General features: G+C 30.5%; 1 protein-coding gene across 4 annotated transcripts in view; it reads right to left on the bottom strand.

Moving 5' to 3' along the window:
* The window catches only part of LOC142234983 (RNA-binding protein Musashi homolog Rbp6), a 1,501,536-nt gene that overhangs the window by 286,030 nt on the left and 1,197,308 nt on the right, over positions 1-18,198 (bottom strand). The window lies entirely within an intron of this gene.

Raw genomic sequence — 18,198 nt, forward strand, 5'->3', positions numbered from 1 at the left:
TTGTTCGTTTATTCATTCATTCTATTGAAAACTGAAGTTAAACTAAAATGAAAAAAGAACAGAAATTAGAATTTTCAATTTGAAAAACTTTGGATAGAGAATACCTAGTGAAGAGTTATATGATATAAGCAGGCGATAGTAGATGGAAAATCATAAAAGTGATTGCATAATTAGATAATTGATTGAAAGTGGAGTAATAGCATAGTTGGGAGCCACCGTAGTGCAATGGTTAGCATGCCCACCTTGCATACACAAGGTCGTGGGTTCGATTCCTGCTTCGGCCGAACACCAAAAAGTTTTTCAGCGGTTTATTATCCCACCTCAGTAATGTTGGTGACATTTCCAAGGGTTTCAAAGCTTCTCTGAGTGGTTTCACTGCAATGTGGAACGCCGTTCGGACTCGGCTATAAAAAGAATGTCCCTTGTCATTGAGCTTAACATGGAATCGGACAGTACTCAGTGATAAGAGAGAAGTTCACCAAAGTGGTATCACAATGGACTGAATAGTGTAAGTGAGCCTGATACATCGGGCTGCCACCTAATCTAACCTAACCTAATAGCATAGTTGCAAATAAATGCGTTGAAAAGGTTAAAATTTCTTGGGTAATAGCTAAGACATAAACCAATCAAATATGGATGTTTTGTTATAAGAAGTTCTGCACCGGTATAGACATGTTTTGGAGTGGGTGAAAAATTGATAAGTATATCTTACGAGATTTTTTAAAATGGGTAAAGTTCGGTGCTAATTTTACTCTGCGCAGAGGAACACGGTATTAAAAGTTGGTACATATGTTTGCAATACACATAAGGAGACGGGAAAGACATATGGTGTCTTTGGCAATAATGCTTAGGACCGACCCCTGAGTCGATCTAGCCATGTCCGTCCGTCTGTATGTCCATTTATCTGTGAACACATTTTTGGGAAAAAAGTCTAGGTCGCAGTTGTACTCTAATCGACATCAAATCTTGTACAAGTATTTATTTTAAGTCTGAATAGATACCTAATCCAAGAATCCAAGAAAGTTGCTCAAAGCACTTCCAAGTAAATTATCGCATTTTTTTTTTGTTGTTGTGGAAAAAGTGGACATGTCGCAATCGTACCACTAGAACAACACAGAACAGTCAATTCTGAGAAAAGAAATCAGGAAAACCAATCGCCGCAGAAGGATCACTCTTTACCACGACACTGCATTTTTGAACACTCAAAACATCGATTTGATGGGTCATCCACCGTATTGTCCTGACTTGGCTACGGATTACTTCTTTTTATTCCAAACTTCACATTTGAAGGACATGAGGTACTTGGCCTCATGACAATATTTTTTCCAGTATATTGATTAGCCACCTTAGATAGAGTAAGCGCCAGATCACAATATACATTTTTTCCTATAGTTAAATAACCTTCACGCTTAATTGCTCGAATTTCCAAATTCATAACCTTTTGCAAACCCTTTTAAAATAAAATAGAACTGTAACAATATCTGGAATAAAATAAAAGAATGAAGAATCTATTCAATTTAAAAATTTCTTTTGCAACATCATCAGTAGTTTGTTATCTCTCTAGGACTCTTTAGATATCCATCCTCATCTGCAAGATTTCAAACTTGCGCTCTTTCGACATCAACCTCCCACCCTCCAGTAGTTAGGCCTCATAAAAAGTCTCAAAAAGATCTAAATTGGGAAAGTAATATATCTCAAGTATTTACCATTTCCCCTACCCTTTTACTTCAAATAGAAAGTGTATGTGTGTGTATCTGTGTGTAACGAGTTTAGCAGACAATGGAAAAGCAAAAAGGCAAAGCCTAAAAAAGTGTTGCTCATTATGGCTGGATTAAAATGCAATCAACAACCGAAAAATGTGGTTGCCAAATAAATCACTGACACAGAGCTTTTGGTCCAGCAACCAATCTCATCCAAACGGGCCAAGAAACATTGCGTTGATTAGTTTTCTTACTACGCCTTGAAGTTAAGCAAAAATCCTGACCCCCCCTCCACTTTTTCAGTTGAAATATAAACTGTGAATGAGATCTTTGTGAAATTTTCCAATACCACAAACCTAAAAGGCAACTTAACATTGCCGTCCTAAGAACAAACTCACGAACTACTTGGAAATATCCAATTTTATATAGACATAGTGCATAAGGATAGTGAAACAAAAAAGTAATTTTTTTGTTTTGCTTATTTCGTAGGGTTAACATTTTTAGGATATTAAAGGAGATTTCTTTAAATCTCAGGATAATCAGAAAGCCCAGAACGATTTTCAGAAAAACTTTTTGAAATTCTGGAAAGATACAAATTTTGCACCATTGATTGGCTCATGCGTTGCCGATGGTAATGGTATGAGCTCCCCGCTCATATTCATTTCCCATGGGGTTGAAATAAATACCGAATATTATCGGGAGAATATCCTAAAAACAGTAGCGACACTCGGGCAGACAAACATTTTTTCCAATTTTCTTAGATCCTAGAGTTAAGAGGCATATAGTATAAAATACAGGGAGGACTCGAAATTAATTTTATATATATATTGTAATGTGCAACTTGTTATTTATGTACTGTATTTATTAAGTCTGTAGACTAAGTAGGCTAAGAAATTGAATTGATTTGGATAAATGAAAATAAATTAAAAAGGAATTTATCGACAGCAATATTAAAATTCAGGTGTGGGGTCGGAAAAAAAAGTATATATAATGGAATTGCGCCAATCTCGACAGAAGATTATAGAAGCTTTGAAGGTAGCGAATGTCCCATTTCCGCACACTGCTTCAGTGGCTCAGCTAAGAGTTCTCTACGATTCATTACGTGCCAATCCTGAAGATGGAAGTTCAAATCAAACATTATCTGGTGAGGACAACATGGATAGAACTCAAAACCAATTGTTATCTGGTATAGCGGTTGGGGCTTCCGCAATTTCTGAGATGCCGCCCATACATTCTGATGGAACACAAAACTCGACAATATGTGATGCTATGGCAGACCTTTTAAACTTAAACTTAGGATCACAAGAATTTCCTGAAACTTCCGTAACTATGCCAAATACAAGATTGGATGCCGTTTCCGTCAATCCTAATGTGTTTTCGAGAGAAGCTTTGGAGCTCGAAAATGAGATAAGAATTTTAAGAATGAAGCAAGAAATGTTGACTCTTCGCAACCAAATAGATATTCTAGAAAGAGATGCTGGAAACTCCCCACGACGTATTAATTACGAAGAACTTTCAAAGATGGTCCCCAAATATTCTGGTAGTGATGACCGTGATATTAGTAAATGGATTAATATATTCGAAACATATACTGAAAACATGAGGGAGCATGACAAATATTTGTGCATGAGATTTTTGTTGGTTGGTACAGCCCGAGAATTTATGGAAAACTCTAAACTCGTGAACTATCCAGAATTAAAAAAATCTCTCTTGGATATATTTAAGAGAACAATTACGCGAGAAGAAATTTATCGCAGGTTACGATTGCTTAAATTAAAACCAACCGAATCTTGTGTCGCTTATATTGTCGCAAAGCAAACTATAGCTGCGGATGCCGAAATCGACGAGCAAGAACTTATTGATATAATTATTGACGGAATGGAAGACAAATCTAATAATAAAGCAATTCTCTATGGCTCAAACTCATTACAAGAATTATTGTGCACAATCGAAAGATACGAGAAGCGTCGCTCAAATAAATCCTGTGATCCTGTATTTGCTAGCAACGCAAAAATCATACGTTGCTTCAATAGTTCTCAATTCGGTCACACGAAGAATGCCTGTCAGAAGCCCATACGACATCCCGGATCCTGCTTTTATTGTTATCAAATGGCTCATTTTTTTAAAGATTGCCCCAAAAGAAGACACATTACTGGCCCAATATTCTCAAATAATGATATTGTAGATACAACACAAATGGTAAGTATGGATTTTAGACAACCTTGTGGAACCAAGTATACTAACGACATAAATATTTCATGTTTAATCGACTGTGGTAGTCCAATTAGCTTGATTAAGGAGTCTGTATTGCCGGCTGGCGTGATTCAGTCGAGGGACTTAATACCGACCACATATGCTGGAGTCGGTAATTACAATTTGAAAATATTCGGAAAATACATCTCTTCCTAAAAATATCACACAAAATAATATTCTTATAAATAAAATACTTGCATATTCAGCTAAAAAAATTAAAGCAAATCCTCCTCTTCTATATTCTACATTAAATCCAGATAAAATGAAATTTAAGAACTATATATATATAGCCCCAACCGCTCTATATATATATATATATATATATATATATATATATATATATATATATATATATATATATATATATATATATATATATATATATATATATATATATATATATATATATATATATATATATATATATATATATATATATATATATATATATATATATATATATATATATATATATATATATAGTGATGAGTGAGAAGTTCACCAATGTGGTATCACAATGGACTGAATAGTCTAAGTGAGCCCGGGCTGCCGCCTAACCTAACCTAACCTAGTATTAAATGCATATTATTTTTATATAGTACCAACCTTCAAATGATTCGTGTCAAAATTTGACGTCTGTAAGTCAATAAGTTTGTGAGACAGAGCGTATTTTGTGAAGCAATTTTTGTTATTGTGAAAAAAATGAAAAAAAGGAATCTCGTGTTTTGATAAAATACTGTTTTCTGAAGGGAAAAAATACGGTGGGTGCAAAAACTTGGCTTGATAATGAGTTTCCGGACTCTGCCCCAGGGCAATCAACAATAATTGATTGGTATGAAATGAGCACGGAGGACGATGAACGCAGTGGACCCGAAAGAGGTGGTTACCGACGAAAACATCAAAAAAATCCACAAAATGATTTTGAATGACCGTGAAATGAAGTTGATCGAGGTAATAGAGGTCTTAAAGATATCAAAGGAACGTGTTGGTCATATCATTCATCAATATTTGGATATGCGGAAGCTCTGTGCAAAATGGGTGCCGCGCGAGCTCACATTTGACCAAAAACAACAACGTGTTGATGATTCTGAGCAGTGTTTGCAGCTGTTAGCTCGTAATACACCCGAGTTTTTCCGTTGATATGTGACAATGGATGAAACATGGCTCCATCACTACACTCCTGAGTCCAATCGACAGCCGTCTCCGAAGCGTGGAAAGACTCAAAAGTCCTCTGGCTAAGTAATGGCCTCTGTTTTTTGGGATGCGCATGGAATAATTTTTATCGATTATCTTGAGAAGGGAAAAACCATCAACAGTGTCTATAATATGGCGTTATTGGAGCGTTTGAAGGTCGAAATCGCGGCAAAACGGCCCCATATGAAGAAGAAAAAAGTGTAGTTCCAACAAGACAAAATACCGTGCCACAAGTCATTGAGAACGATGGCAAAAATTCTTGAATTGGGCTTCGAATTGCTTCCCCACCAACCGTATTCTCCAGATCTGGCCCCGAGTGACTTTTTCTTGTTCTCAGACCTTAAAAGGATGCTCGCAGGGAAAAAATTTGGCTGCAATGAAGAGGTGATCTCCGAAACTGAGGCCTATTTTGAGGCAAAACCGAAGGAATACTACCAAAATGGTATCAAAAAATTGGAAGGTCTGATAAGTCCCCGGTCTTTGTTAGACCGGGGACTTGTCAGCCAACCTGTTTCCTTAATTTCCGATAAAACTGAAGTCATGTTCTTCCAAATTATTTTGCCTCCTATTGAGATTTTCGTATGATACTCGGATACTCGGATTTGAAAAACAAATATTTCGCAAACCCTAACTTAAGTGGTTGCTTCCCACCCACCCATTTGGAGGTTAAATTATTTTCTTCTTTAAGATTTATGGCCATGTTTCCTGACATTATTCCTATCATAAATATAAATAAAAACGCATATTTTCATAAGCATCACCTACCATCAAATCAGCATGCCATATTTATGCCCCAGACCCTAACTAACAGCAGGAGGACGCCCTTTGCCTTAGCCATATCTAAATCCAAATCTGAATATTTCATATCATAGGACCAAAAACATATATTTTCACAATCAGCGAGTGTCTGTGTGTGGGGATGAAACTAATAGAAGAAAATTTTAATGGGGTGAGTCATATTCGCACATCCTCGTTTGAATTTCTCATCCTAGGGAAGGTTGTCATAATGAGATTTATTTATTTATAAGGGTTAAATATTTTGTTTTTGCTCCGTTTTGCAAAAGTTTAAGGTCTTGCCTGGAATGTCCATTTCACAAGAGATGTGTATACACAACCAGATATTATCATCATTTCCCACTTTCATGAAATTGGTTTTATGCCATGCAAAAAGCCTATTTTCGGCCAAATATTTCTCCATCTCCCATTATAATTTGTATTTTCCAAGAAGCAAAGAAAAAAAAATGAAAATCCCTCACCGAAAGTTGAAAAGAACAATGTCGGATCAAAAATCTTTCGTTCATTCATTATGAGAGGTCTTCTTGTTGTTGTGAGTCAAGTGAAAAAGGATCATATAGCTGGTAAATAGAATTTAATTTTCCCCAAAAAAATTAAATGCTTTCGGATAATCTATTCAAATTATGGGAAAATTAACTAAAGCAAACTTGATTTTGGCTGACGAATGCATTTAACTGAGTTCGGTGAGTGTGACCCTTTTGATAAGAGCAATTTATGATTTCCCAAAAAAGGGTTAAATGTTATTATCCTAGAGATTTACTGTTATATAAATTTGAGGTTTTCTTGGGAAAAATTAATTTGTAATTATTAGAAATATTTAAGGGAAGATTATAGATTGAGATTTTGAAATAGATAGTAAACAGAAATATTTTCTCTTTTCAGTTTTTATAGCGTCCACCATAGAATGGGAGGTATAATGGCTTCTCATCGGAGAAATCCAAATTCAATAGAGACTTAAATGGAGTTTAGTTTCCTATAATTTGCTTCAGTCCTTGAGTCCTTTTTTAGGCCGATTCCACAGTATTAAATAGTAATTAAAAAATATTTGGATTCCACTCCCTCAGTTAGACTAATCTTAGATTTTTATTTCCGATTTACACAATAACTACCTAATTGTGCCACAAATAAAATTCACTATAGAAAAATGTTCAGTGGTAATTCAACCGATTATCAAAGCTTCTATTCGAACGAATATTCCACATTCTGTTTTTTGAAATTTGTAAATATTCTTTTGAGAAATGTAAGTCAAAATGTAGATTTTGTAAATGGTACTCTAACTATTGCTTCTATATCAAATAGCTTCGAATATTCATGAAACCAAAGGAAAAGTTCAAGGATTGCAATTTTCAATCGCATGGAAGCATTGTCAGTAGTTCAGCACAATTGCTTTGCATTGTAATGCAATGCCATGGATATATCTAAAGAGGCATTGAATATCCTTAAGGATTTTGCTTGTGGCTATTCTGTACAGACAATCATAGCAATCAAAATAAACAACAACACACACACATATGGACATACACCCACATTCATTTGAATACTAAATTTGAATGAAATTATTTAAAAATAACATGAACATTTTCTTGACCATAAATGTTTATTCATTAAGCATTGAAAGCACTCAAATCATTTTAAAAAATCCGAATCTATATGAAGGCAATCATTAAAATACAGAATGTAGACTAAAAACAAAATAAATAGAAATTATTTTCTTTGTATACCTAACTAACCAAGCAGTAACATCCGATCAATTTAAATAGGTCCCACACTCCAAAAGTTTAATTGAACCAAAGATTTTCGCCTTCTCTTAAGGATTTGGATTTTAAAATAGACATTTGGTAGGAAGCATTTCGGAAGGACATAGCTTTTGCAGGTAGGGCTTTTGTTTATTATAATTTTTAAAATTTTAATAAATGCCACCAGTATTACCGAGAGGGGATAATCCACCGCCGAAAAACCTTTTGGTGTTCCATCGAAACTGGGGTTGAACTCACGACCCTATGTATGCATGGCGGGCATGCAAACCATTGCACCACGATGGCACCCAAACCACGGTTGCCACAGTGGGTAGAATTCTACGAAAAATGGTAGAGTTTTTACTGCTTGGTAGATTTGTAGAATTCTTGATATTTTGGTAGATTTTGCAAAATATTCCTCTCCACAAAATTTCCTATAGAAATAACATTTTGACAAAGTTTCCTATAGAAATAACATTTTGACAAAATTTTCTATAGAAATAAAATTTTGACAAAATTTTCTATAGAAATAAAATTTTGACAAAAATTTCTAAGGAAATAAAATTTTGAAACAAAGTTTTACAAAATGTTCTATAGAAATAAATGTTTTTATAGAAATAAAATTTGGAAAAATTTTCTATAGAAATAAAATTTTGGAAAAAATTTTCTATAGAAATAAAATTTTGGACAAAATTTTCTACAGAAATAAACTTTTGCCAAAAATTTCTACAAAGATAAAATTTTGACAAAATTGTATATAAAAATAAAATTTTGACAAAATTTTCTATTGTAATAGAATTTTGACAAAATTTTCTACAGAAATAAAATTTTGTCAACATTTTCTATAGAAATAAAATTTTGACATAATTTTATATAGAAGTAAATTTTTGACAAAATTTTTCTATAGAAATAACATTTTGACAAAATTTTATATCGAAATAAAATGTTCTGTTGTAATAAAATTTTGACAAAATTTTCTACAGAAATAAAATTTTGTCAACATTTTCTATAGAAATAAAATTTTGATATAATTTTCTATACACCCTCAAAAAAAATCGCTTCTCTAACATATGTCCCAAACATATTTTGCAGGAAGCATATATATTATCGGATACTGCCGAAACATTAATATGTTTGTGTTATGTGAACATATTGTATGTTTGGAAGCATTTTGAGACCAAAAATAGTATATGCTTAGAAGAATTTTCCTCAAAGAAGATTGTGCTCATTCCCTCACATGATTTTCATTTCCACGAAATTTTTTAGTTCTTGGAACCAAGAAAAAAATTTTGCCCATAATGCAAAAATGATAAACAAAACACATGTTCACACATACATAAAATGCTGCTCTCAAGGCGAAAACACGTGTTGTTTTTTTCCAAATGTCTATTCTCTTGGTTCCGAATGTTTATTCTCTTTACTCTGCTAATATTCAAACTTAATAATATTTAGACTTAAGCATATCAAATTTTTTGCCTTATCAAAAAACAGTTTTCCGAAACAACATACAAGCGGTTTCACAGAAGTTGCTCTCTTTTGAGTCTCTCGCTGTGTTATGTTGATATCTTTCGTCAACCCTCCCGGTTTCCATCTCTATTTCTTTCTCTATACTCTCTCTCTCTCTGTCGCTCTCTGAATAAAATATCACAACATATATATGTTTACTCGAAATTTGTAAATGTATATATGTTTACATTCACACATATTATTTTTATGAAACATTCATGCCCCAAACATAATATGTTCTAACATACAACATATGTGTCCCAAACATTTAGAGTTAGTTAAGGAACATTACATGTTTGCACTTTTGTTTATATCGGAACATATAAAAGACATATTTTTCTAACAGTGTAGAAGTAAATTTTTGACAACATTGTATTTCTATAGAAATACAATTTTGACAATATTGTATGTATATATAAAATTTTGACAAAATTTTCTATAGAAATAAAATTTTTGACAAAATTTTCTATAGAAGTAAAATTTTTACGAAATTGTATATAAAAATAAAATTTTGACAAACTTTTCTATAGAAATAAAATTTTGTCAAAATTTTCTATATAACTAACATTTTGACAAAATTTTATATAGAAATAACATTTTGACAAAATGTTTCTATAGAAATAACATTTTGACAGAATTGTATATCGAAATAAAATTTTCTATTGTAATAAAATAATTGTAATTGTAAAAATAAAATGTTGACATAATTTTCTATAGAAGTAAATTTTTGACAAAATTGTATTTCTATAGAAATAAAATTTTGACACATTTTCTATAGAAATAAAATTTTTGACAAAATTTTCTGAAGAAGTAAAATTTTTACTTAATTGTATATAAAATAAAATTTTGACAAAATTTTCTATAGAAATAAAATTTTGACAAAAATTTCTATAGAAATAAAATTTTGTCAAAATTTTCTATAGAAATAAACTTTTGACAAAATTTTCTATAGAAATAACATTTTGGCAAAATGTTTCTATAGAAATAAAATTTTGACAAAATTGTATATCGAAATAAAATTTTCTATTGTAATAAAATTAATTGTAAAACTAAAATTTTGACATAATTTTTATAGAAGTAAATTTTTGACAAAATTGTATTTCTATAGAAATAAAATTTTGACAGTATTGTATGTAGATATAAAATTTGGCAAGATTTTCTATAGAAATAAAATTTTTGACAAAATTTTCTATAGAAGTAAAATTTTGACAAAATTTTATATAAAAATAAAATTTTGACAAAATTTTATATAGAAATAACATTTTGACAAAATTTTCTATAGAAATAAAATTTTGACAAAATTTTCTATAGAAATAAAATTTTGACATAATTTTCTATAGAAGTAAATTTTTGACAAAATTGTGTTTCTATAGAAATAAAATTTTAACAAAAGTTTCTATAGAAAAAATAATAAATAATATTTCGAAATAAAATTTTGACAAAATTTTCTGTAGAAGTAAAATTTTGACAAAATTTTCTATAAAATAAGTTGAACATAAAAAACAGAAATGAACTTAACTACAACAATTGTTTCTTTTTTACTCAAACAAACAATTGTTTGTAGTTAAGTTCATTTCTGTTTTTTATGTTCAATTTATTTTATTTTAATTTAATAATTTTAAATTAATAATATAAAGATGTTATTGTTGGACAGTAAATGCCTGTGCTGTAATTATAAGAATTAGTTCTTGTTGTGCAGGTTATTAAAATACACAATAAAATATTAAATATTAAAATAAAATTTTAACAAAATTTTCGATAGATATAAAATATTGTCAAAATTATATATCCAAATAAAATGTTGACAAAATTTTCTATAGAAATAAAATTATAACAAAATTGTCTATAGAAATAAACTTTTTACAAAATTTTCTATAAAAATAAAATTTTGAAAAAATTTTCTATTGAAGTAAATTTTTTACAAAATTATCTACAAAAAAAAATTTGTCAACATTTTCTATAGAAATAACATTTTGACAAAATTTTCTATAGAAATAAAATATTGTCAAAATTATATATCCAAATAAAATGTTAACAAAATTGTCTATAGAAATAAAATTTTGACAAAATTGTATATAAAAATAAAATTTTGACATAATTTTCTATAGAAATAAAATTTTGAGAAAAATTTCTATAGAAATAAAATTTTGACAAAATTGTATATAAAAATAAAATTTTGACATAATTTTCTATAGAAATAAAATTTTGACAAAATTTTCTATAGAAATACAATTTTTACAAAATTTTCTATAGAACAACAATTTTCATAAAATTTTCCATAGAAATAAAATGTTGTCAACATTTTTTATAGAAATGAAATATTTTGTTGTTTGGTAGTTTTTTTTGTAGAATTTTCTCCAAACCAAACTCAATCATTGTTTTTGTTCACAAACTTTTTTTGCAACGGTAGGTTTTCTGGATCTTTATTGGGTTTCTTTTCAGGCTCCCGATCAACTTTTCTACCCATGTACTGAATAGTCTAAGTGAGCCTGATACTTAATCGGGCTGCCTCTTTAACCTAACCTACCCCTGAGGCGTAGTGGTAGAAATTACTGGCCTTCACATTTCGGATAATTTTTTGGTGTTGTTATCGGGGTTTTCATGCACTTTTTGGACGTAATGCAACTCTACCATTTTTTTTTAATATTTGTTCTTTTGTTTTTATACTCTAATCCTCATTCACATCACCCTTATAAATATTTCTACAAATATTTCTTCTTTTGAAAACCACCCACTTCTTGTCTATAACACGAAGGATGTGTACATACACATCCTTCGATAATTCTGGAATACTAGACGTTTTAAAAGCGGAAAGAATACAAGAATTTGAGATGGTTCCAAATGAGCGTGTTTGGCAATGACACATTATAAACACATAAAATTTCGAGATTCTTGCAAACGTTCTGTGACCAAAATCATTGGCAATGAATTCATGCAATGCTTCAGCAACCCAGAAATCTTAAGTAACTCCAAGAAGAAGAACAATGCAATGATTTCATTGATGTTTAAAGATCTTGAATGATGTCAATGAAGAAGCCATTGTATTGGTGTTTTGTTTGTGAATGTCATTGCTTTGCGCAGAGGAAAATCCTCCAACGAACTTCAATATGCCAAAGTGTCTATAAAAGCTATACGAATGGAGAATAAGTGCACATGAGGCAAGTAGAATTTTCGGAAGGAATATATTAGGGGAATAAGGATGGAAAATTTGGGGTAGTATGTTGGCAAATTGAATAAAACTAATTATCTTATAGATAATAGGAGATAGAAAGAGTTTCCATAGACTTTCGCATGGTCAATACTGCAGAAATAGGTTTAACTTATAAGTCTTATGTTGATTCTTTTGTTGACCAACTTTACTCCCTATTTCAAAAATATATCTTTTTTTTCATCTAAAGTAAATGTAAGCGAAAGGTCTTCTAAAACGAAAAAAACTTAGAAGAGGTTACTTAGACTGTCGCTTATACAACACTGCAGAAAACTGTTTTACTTGTGAGTCTTAGGTTGATCAATTGCAAAATTCCTTCTTACCCGTTTCTTTCCAAAAAGAACCACAATTAAGGCAAAACCTTTGCCTAAGACACAAACAATGGCATTTAACAAAAACTGCTAACTAAAAACGCAGAATGTCACTAAACGAATGCAGGCAGCTGTAGAACTGCTTGCATCCAACCCTTCATGCAGTGAATAAGTCACAAAACTCCAGAAAACCCACTTAAAATCTTACTATCCTTCAAAAAGGAGAACATCAATATTTACATAGAATGACAAAGAGATACAATACAGACCAATGGTAGTTGTAAGAATCCTGCATTTTATTCTAAATAAAACTTGTCTTTGAAACATAGAAATCTCTTCCAAAAATGCTCCATTGTTACTTGTATTCGTTGTGGATGGTTTGTGTAAAGATTGCTACAGCAACTGTTGGTGGCATTGGAACAAATGAAAAGAAAAGTTTCTTAAGCATTAAAACAAAAATTGTCATCAACAAAGCTGACAGCAATTATGTCTGACTAGAATACATAAAAACCCTAAAATTTTGCCAGTTGTCTTCACGGGCAGATGGAACCAGAAGAATAACAAACGCCACAATTTCTGTCCAATATTGGATATTTTAAGAATATTTTGCAAGTAGGTATTGTATTCTCTAGAAACAACAAGAAAATCCAAGAATAATACGAATAGACAAAAAAAAATGGAAATTTCTTTAGAAGCGACTCTTGTGGCATTTTCTTAGAGATGGCAAATGGGGGTATTGTAGCGATCGGTTTATATGGTGGACAGACAAATGAACGATTTAAAATGTTTCTTCGGTCAAGCACACACTGACAACCTCAGTTGGCTATACTTCTAAACCGTTAGTCTGACTGCTGACAATTTTTATTCTAGTTCATTTTATTGTTTACAAGCTTATAAAATCATTTTTATCTAATATAGCGATCGTCCTACTTCTCTTCAGCAGCATCTTACGTGAATAAATTATCACATGGTAATTTGCTCCTGCTTGACTCTTGAGTCACACGGTGAGCCAAAATATTTATCATAGCCAAAAAATAAGTCTCTATATGCCATCCCTATACACTGCATGACATCCAACTAAATCTTAACTTTAGTGGCAACTTTTGAAGCTCTTTGCTGATTTGCTTGGTCTAACTAAAGTTGCTTTAGACAAATTTTGTAGAAGATGACAAATAAATGTGTTTAAAATTATTCACAGCATTATCATCATCGCCATCGTGTAAGAATACTATGGACAAGTTGCGGAAGGACTATAATACCAACTGCTGACGATGCTGCTACTTCAAAAAAAAAAAAAATTAAAAAACAAATGAACAAAAAAAGACAACAACGAAAAAATGATAAATTATGTTGTGGTAAAAGTTTTCCAGATGGAAATTCTATAGGAAACACAAATGAAAATTCAATGAAAAGGATATGTGATGTGGTGGTTTTGGTAGTTGTGGTTGTGGTGGTGGTGGTGGTGGTGGATTCCAATTCATGGGGTAATGTCTGTTATGGATAACCACTCTAACTAATGTTTGCGGTACACAAAAGTTTCAACAAATTGCTGACAAAATTTTGTTGGTTTTGCAAAAAAAAAAAAAAAATCTAACAAAAAATTCGAGATCTACTCATTTTTTAAGAGATAAAGAGTTAAAGATTAAAAACGGGGAGAGGTCAATCAGAGAATATTTTATGAATGAGACTATATAGTTTTTCTTTGAAAGTTGAACTTTTGTCAAAGATGAATTGTGTAAACCACAAGACAGGCATCAGTTTCGTTAGTGGTTGAACGATAGTAACTAAAGGAAGAAATAAAAGTAAAATAGGAAACCCGAAATGTCAAGATACCATTGACAAAAGAAATAAATTTCAAATTCATTGCTTACAGTTTTATTCAGGAATGGAAGCACAGTGGACCACCGTATACAAAGAATCACGGGTTCGACTGTATATCAAAAAATGTTTTTTTTTTTTTAATTGTTCATTATTCCCTTTCAGTACAGCTGTGGACATTTCCGAGTGTTTCATAGCAGGTGGTTTCACCGCAATGTCATATTCCATTTGGACTCGGCTACGAACAGGAAGGCTGTCAATGAGTTAAACATGGAATCGGGCTATACTCAGTGATATGAGAAAAGTTCACCACTGTGGTATTACAATTAACGCAATAGTCTAAGTAATCTGAAATAATGGCCTGGCACCACCCCATGGAAAGGTTAAAAAATTTCCTTCCTATAGAAGCTTAGGTTAGGTTGAAAAAGAGGACTGAGGTTGCGCTGTCTCATGTCGACTGATATACATCAGTATTCGGTTTCCATCGTACACTTCTTTTATTCCAAATTCCCTAATTTGTTTCTATTCCTTGTTTCCAATCTCAGCCAGGCCGATATGGTTAACTCTTTGCCTAGTATAGACAGAGCCACCGTGGTGCAATGGTTAGCATGCCCGCCTTACATACACAAGGTCGTGGGTTCGATTCCTGCTTCGACCGAACACCAAAAAGTTTTTCAGCGGTGGATTATCCCACCTCAGTAATGCTGGTGACATTTCTGAGGGTTTCAAAGCTTTTCTAAGTGGTTTCAGTGCAATTTGGAACGCCGTTCGGACTCGGCTATAAAAAGGAGGTCTCTTGTCATTCAGCTCAAAATGGAATCGGGCAGCACTCAGTGATAAGAGAGAAGTTCAGCAATGTGATATCACAATGGACTGAATAGTCTAAGTGAGTCTGATACATCGGGCTGCCACCTAACCTAACCTAACCTAGTATAGACAGAACAGTGACAAAAATAGTCTCAATAGTCAAGGTCTCATCAGCTCTTTGGGAGCTACCGTGGTGCTTTTCAAAATGCTTTTCGGTGGTGCCGGTGATATTTCTGAGTGTTTCAAACCTTCTCTAAGTGCAATGTGAAATGCCGTTAGGACTCGGCTATAAAAAGGGGACGTCACTCAGTTATAAGAGAAAAGTTCACCACTGTGGTATCACAATGGACTGAATAGACAGTGAGCCTGAAATATCGGTCTGTCACTGAACGTAACTTAACCTAACCCATCCATCCTAATGTCTCCTCGTCCTCAAAAAAACCCTCTACTTAATCCATCTTCTGCTGCTCCTACTCCGCACAGATGTGCTCTCAATTCTAGGTGCCCTATTCTCCTTGAGCAGTTCTCCAGTATTTATTGTTCATGATTTTGCATTATAAAACGGGTTGTGAGAAATTTTTGTTAACGTTTTATTTCTGTAGAATTTTGTCAAAATTCTATTTTTATAGAAAATTTTTTCAAAATTTCCAAAAAAAATTGGCAATATTTTATTTCTACAGATAATTATGGCAACATTTTATTTCTACAGAAACTTTTGTCAACATTTCTATAGTAAATTTTGTCAAAAATTCATTTCTATAGAAAATTTTGTCAAAATTTTATTTCTATAGAAAATTTTGTCAAAATTTCATTACTATAGAACATTTTGTCAAAATTTTATTTCTACACACAAGTTTGCCCAAATTTAATTTCTATAGAAAATTTTGTCAAAATTTAATTTCTATAGAAAATTTTGTTTCTATAGAAAATTTTTTCAAAATTTAATTTCTATAGAAAATTTTGTCAAAATTTAATTTCTATAGAAAATTTTGTCAAAACTTTATTTCTATAGTAAATTTTGTCCAAATTTTATTTCTATATAAAATTTTATCCAAATTTTATTTCTATAGAAAGTTTTGCCAAAATTTCAGTTCTATAGAAAATTTTGTCAAAATTTTATTTCTATAGAAAATTTTGTCAAAATTTTATTTCTATAGAAAATTTTGTCAAAATTTCATTACTATAGAACATTTTGTCAAAATTTTATTTCTACACAAAAGTTTGCCCAAATTTTATTTCTATAGAAAATTTTGTCAAAATTTCATTTCTATAGAAAATTTTGTTTCTATAGTAAATTTTGTCAAAATTTCATTTCGATAGAAAATTTTGTCACCATTTCTTTCTATAAAAAATTTTGTCCAAATTTTATTTCTATAGAAAATTTTGTCAAAATTTCATTTCTATAGAAAATTTTGTCAAAATTTCTTTCTATAAAAAATTTTGTCAAAATTTTATTTCTACAGAAAATTTTGTCAAAATTTCATTTCTATAGAAAATTTTGTCAAAATTTCATTTCTATAGAAAATTATGTCAAAATTTTATTTTTATTGAAAGTATTGTCCAAATTTTATTTCTATCGAAAATTTTGTTTCTATAGAAAATTTTGTCAAAATTTTATTTCTATAGAAAATTTTGTCAAAATTTTATTTCTATTGAAAATTTTGTCAAAATTTTATTTCTATTCAAAGTATTGTTCAAATTTTATTTCTATCGAAAATTTTGTTTCTATAGAAATTTTTGTCAAAATTTCATTTCTATAGAAAATTTTGTCAAAATTTTATTTCTATTCAAAGTATTGTTCAAATTTTATTTCTATCGAAAATTTTGTTTCTATAGAAATTTTTGTCAAAATTTCATTTCTATAGAAAATTTTGTCAACATTTTATTTCTATAGAAAATTTTGTCAAAATTTTATTTCTATAGAAAATTTTGTCAAAAATTTATTTCTATAGAAAATTTTGTCAAAATTTTATTTCTATTGAAAATTTTGTCAAAATTTTATTTCTATTCAAAGTATTGTCCAAATTTTATTTCTATCGAAAATTTTGTTTCTATAGAAATTTTTGTCAAAATTTCATTTCTATAGAAAATTTTGTCAAAGTTTCATTTCTATAGAAAATTTTGCCAAAATTTTATTTTTATTGAAAGTATTGCCCAAATTTTATTTCTATCGAAAATTTTGTTTCTATAGAAAATTTTGTCAACATTTTATTTCTATAGAAAATTTTGTCAAAATTTTATTTCTATAGAAAATTTTGTCAAAATTTTATTTCTACACAAAATTTTGTCAAAATTTTATTTTTATCGAAAATTTTGTCAAAATTTTATTTCTGTCGAAATTTTGTCGAAATTTTATTTCTTTAGAAAATTTTGTCAACATTTTATTTCTATAGAAAATTTTGTCAAAATTTTATTTCTACTCGTTTCTACAAAAGTTTGCCCAAATTTTATTTCTATAGAAGATTTTGCCAAAATTTCATTTCTATAGAAAATTTTGTCAACATTTCTTTCTATAAAAAATTTTGGCAAAATATTATTTCTATAGAAAATTTTGTCAACATTTTTTTTCTACAGAAAATTTTGTCAAAATTTTATTTCTATAGAAAATTTTGTCAAAATTTTATTTCTACACAAAATTTTGTCAAAATTTTATTTCTATCGAAAATTTTGTCCAAATTTTATTTCTATAGAAAATTTTGTCCAAATTTTATTTCTATAGAGAATTGAAGTACCTCTTAGTATGAGAGGAATGTTTCGCAAAATCTACCACAACATCAAGAGTTCTACCAATCTATCAAACAGTAAAAAATCTAGAATTCTAACAACTGTGGCTACCATGATTCTGTTCCCTGGAGAAGGTCCACCTTATA

This window comes from Haematobia irritans, chromosome 4 (assembly GCF_050003625.1).
Source record: "Haematobia irritans isolate KBUSLIRL chromosome 4, ASM5000362v1, whole genome shotgun sequence".
Lineage (NCBI taxonomy): Eukaryota > Metazoa > Arthropoda > Insecta > Diptera > Muscidae > Haematobia > Haematobia irritans.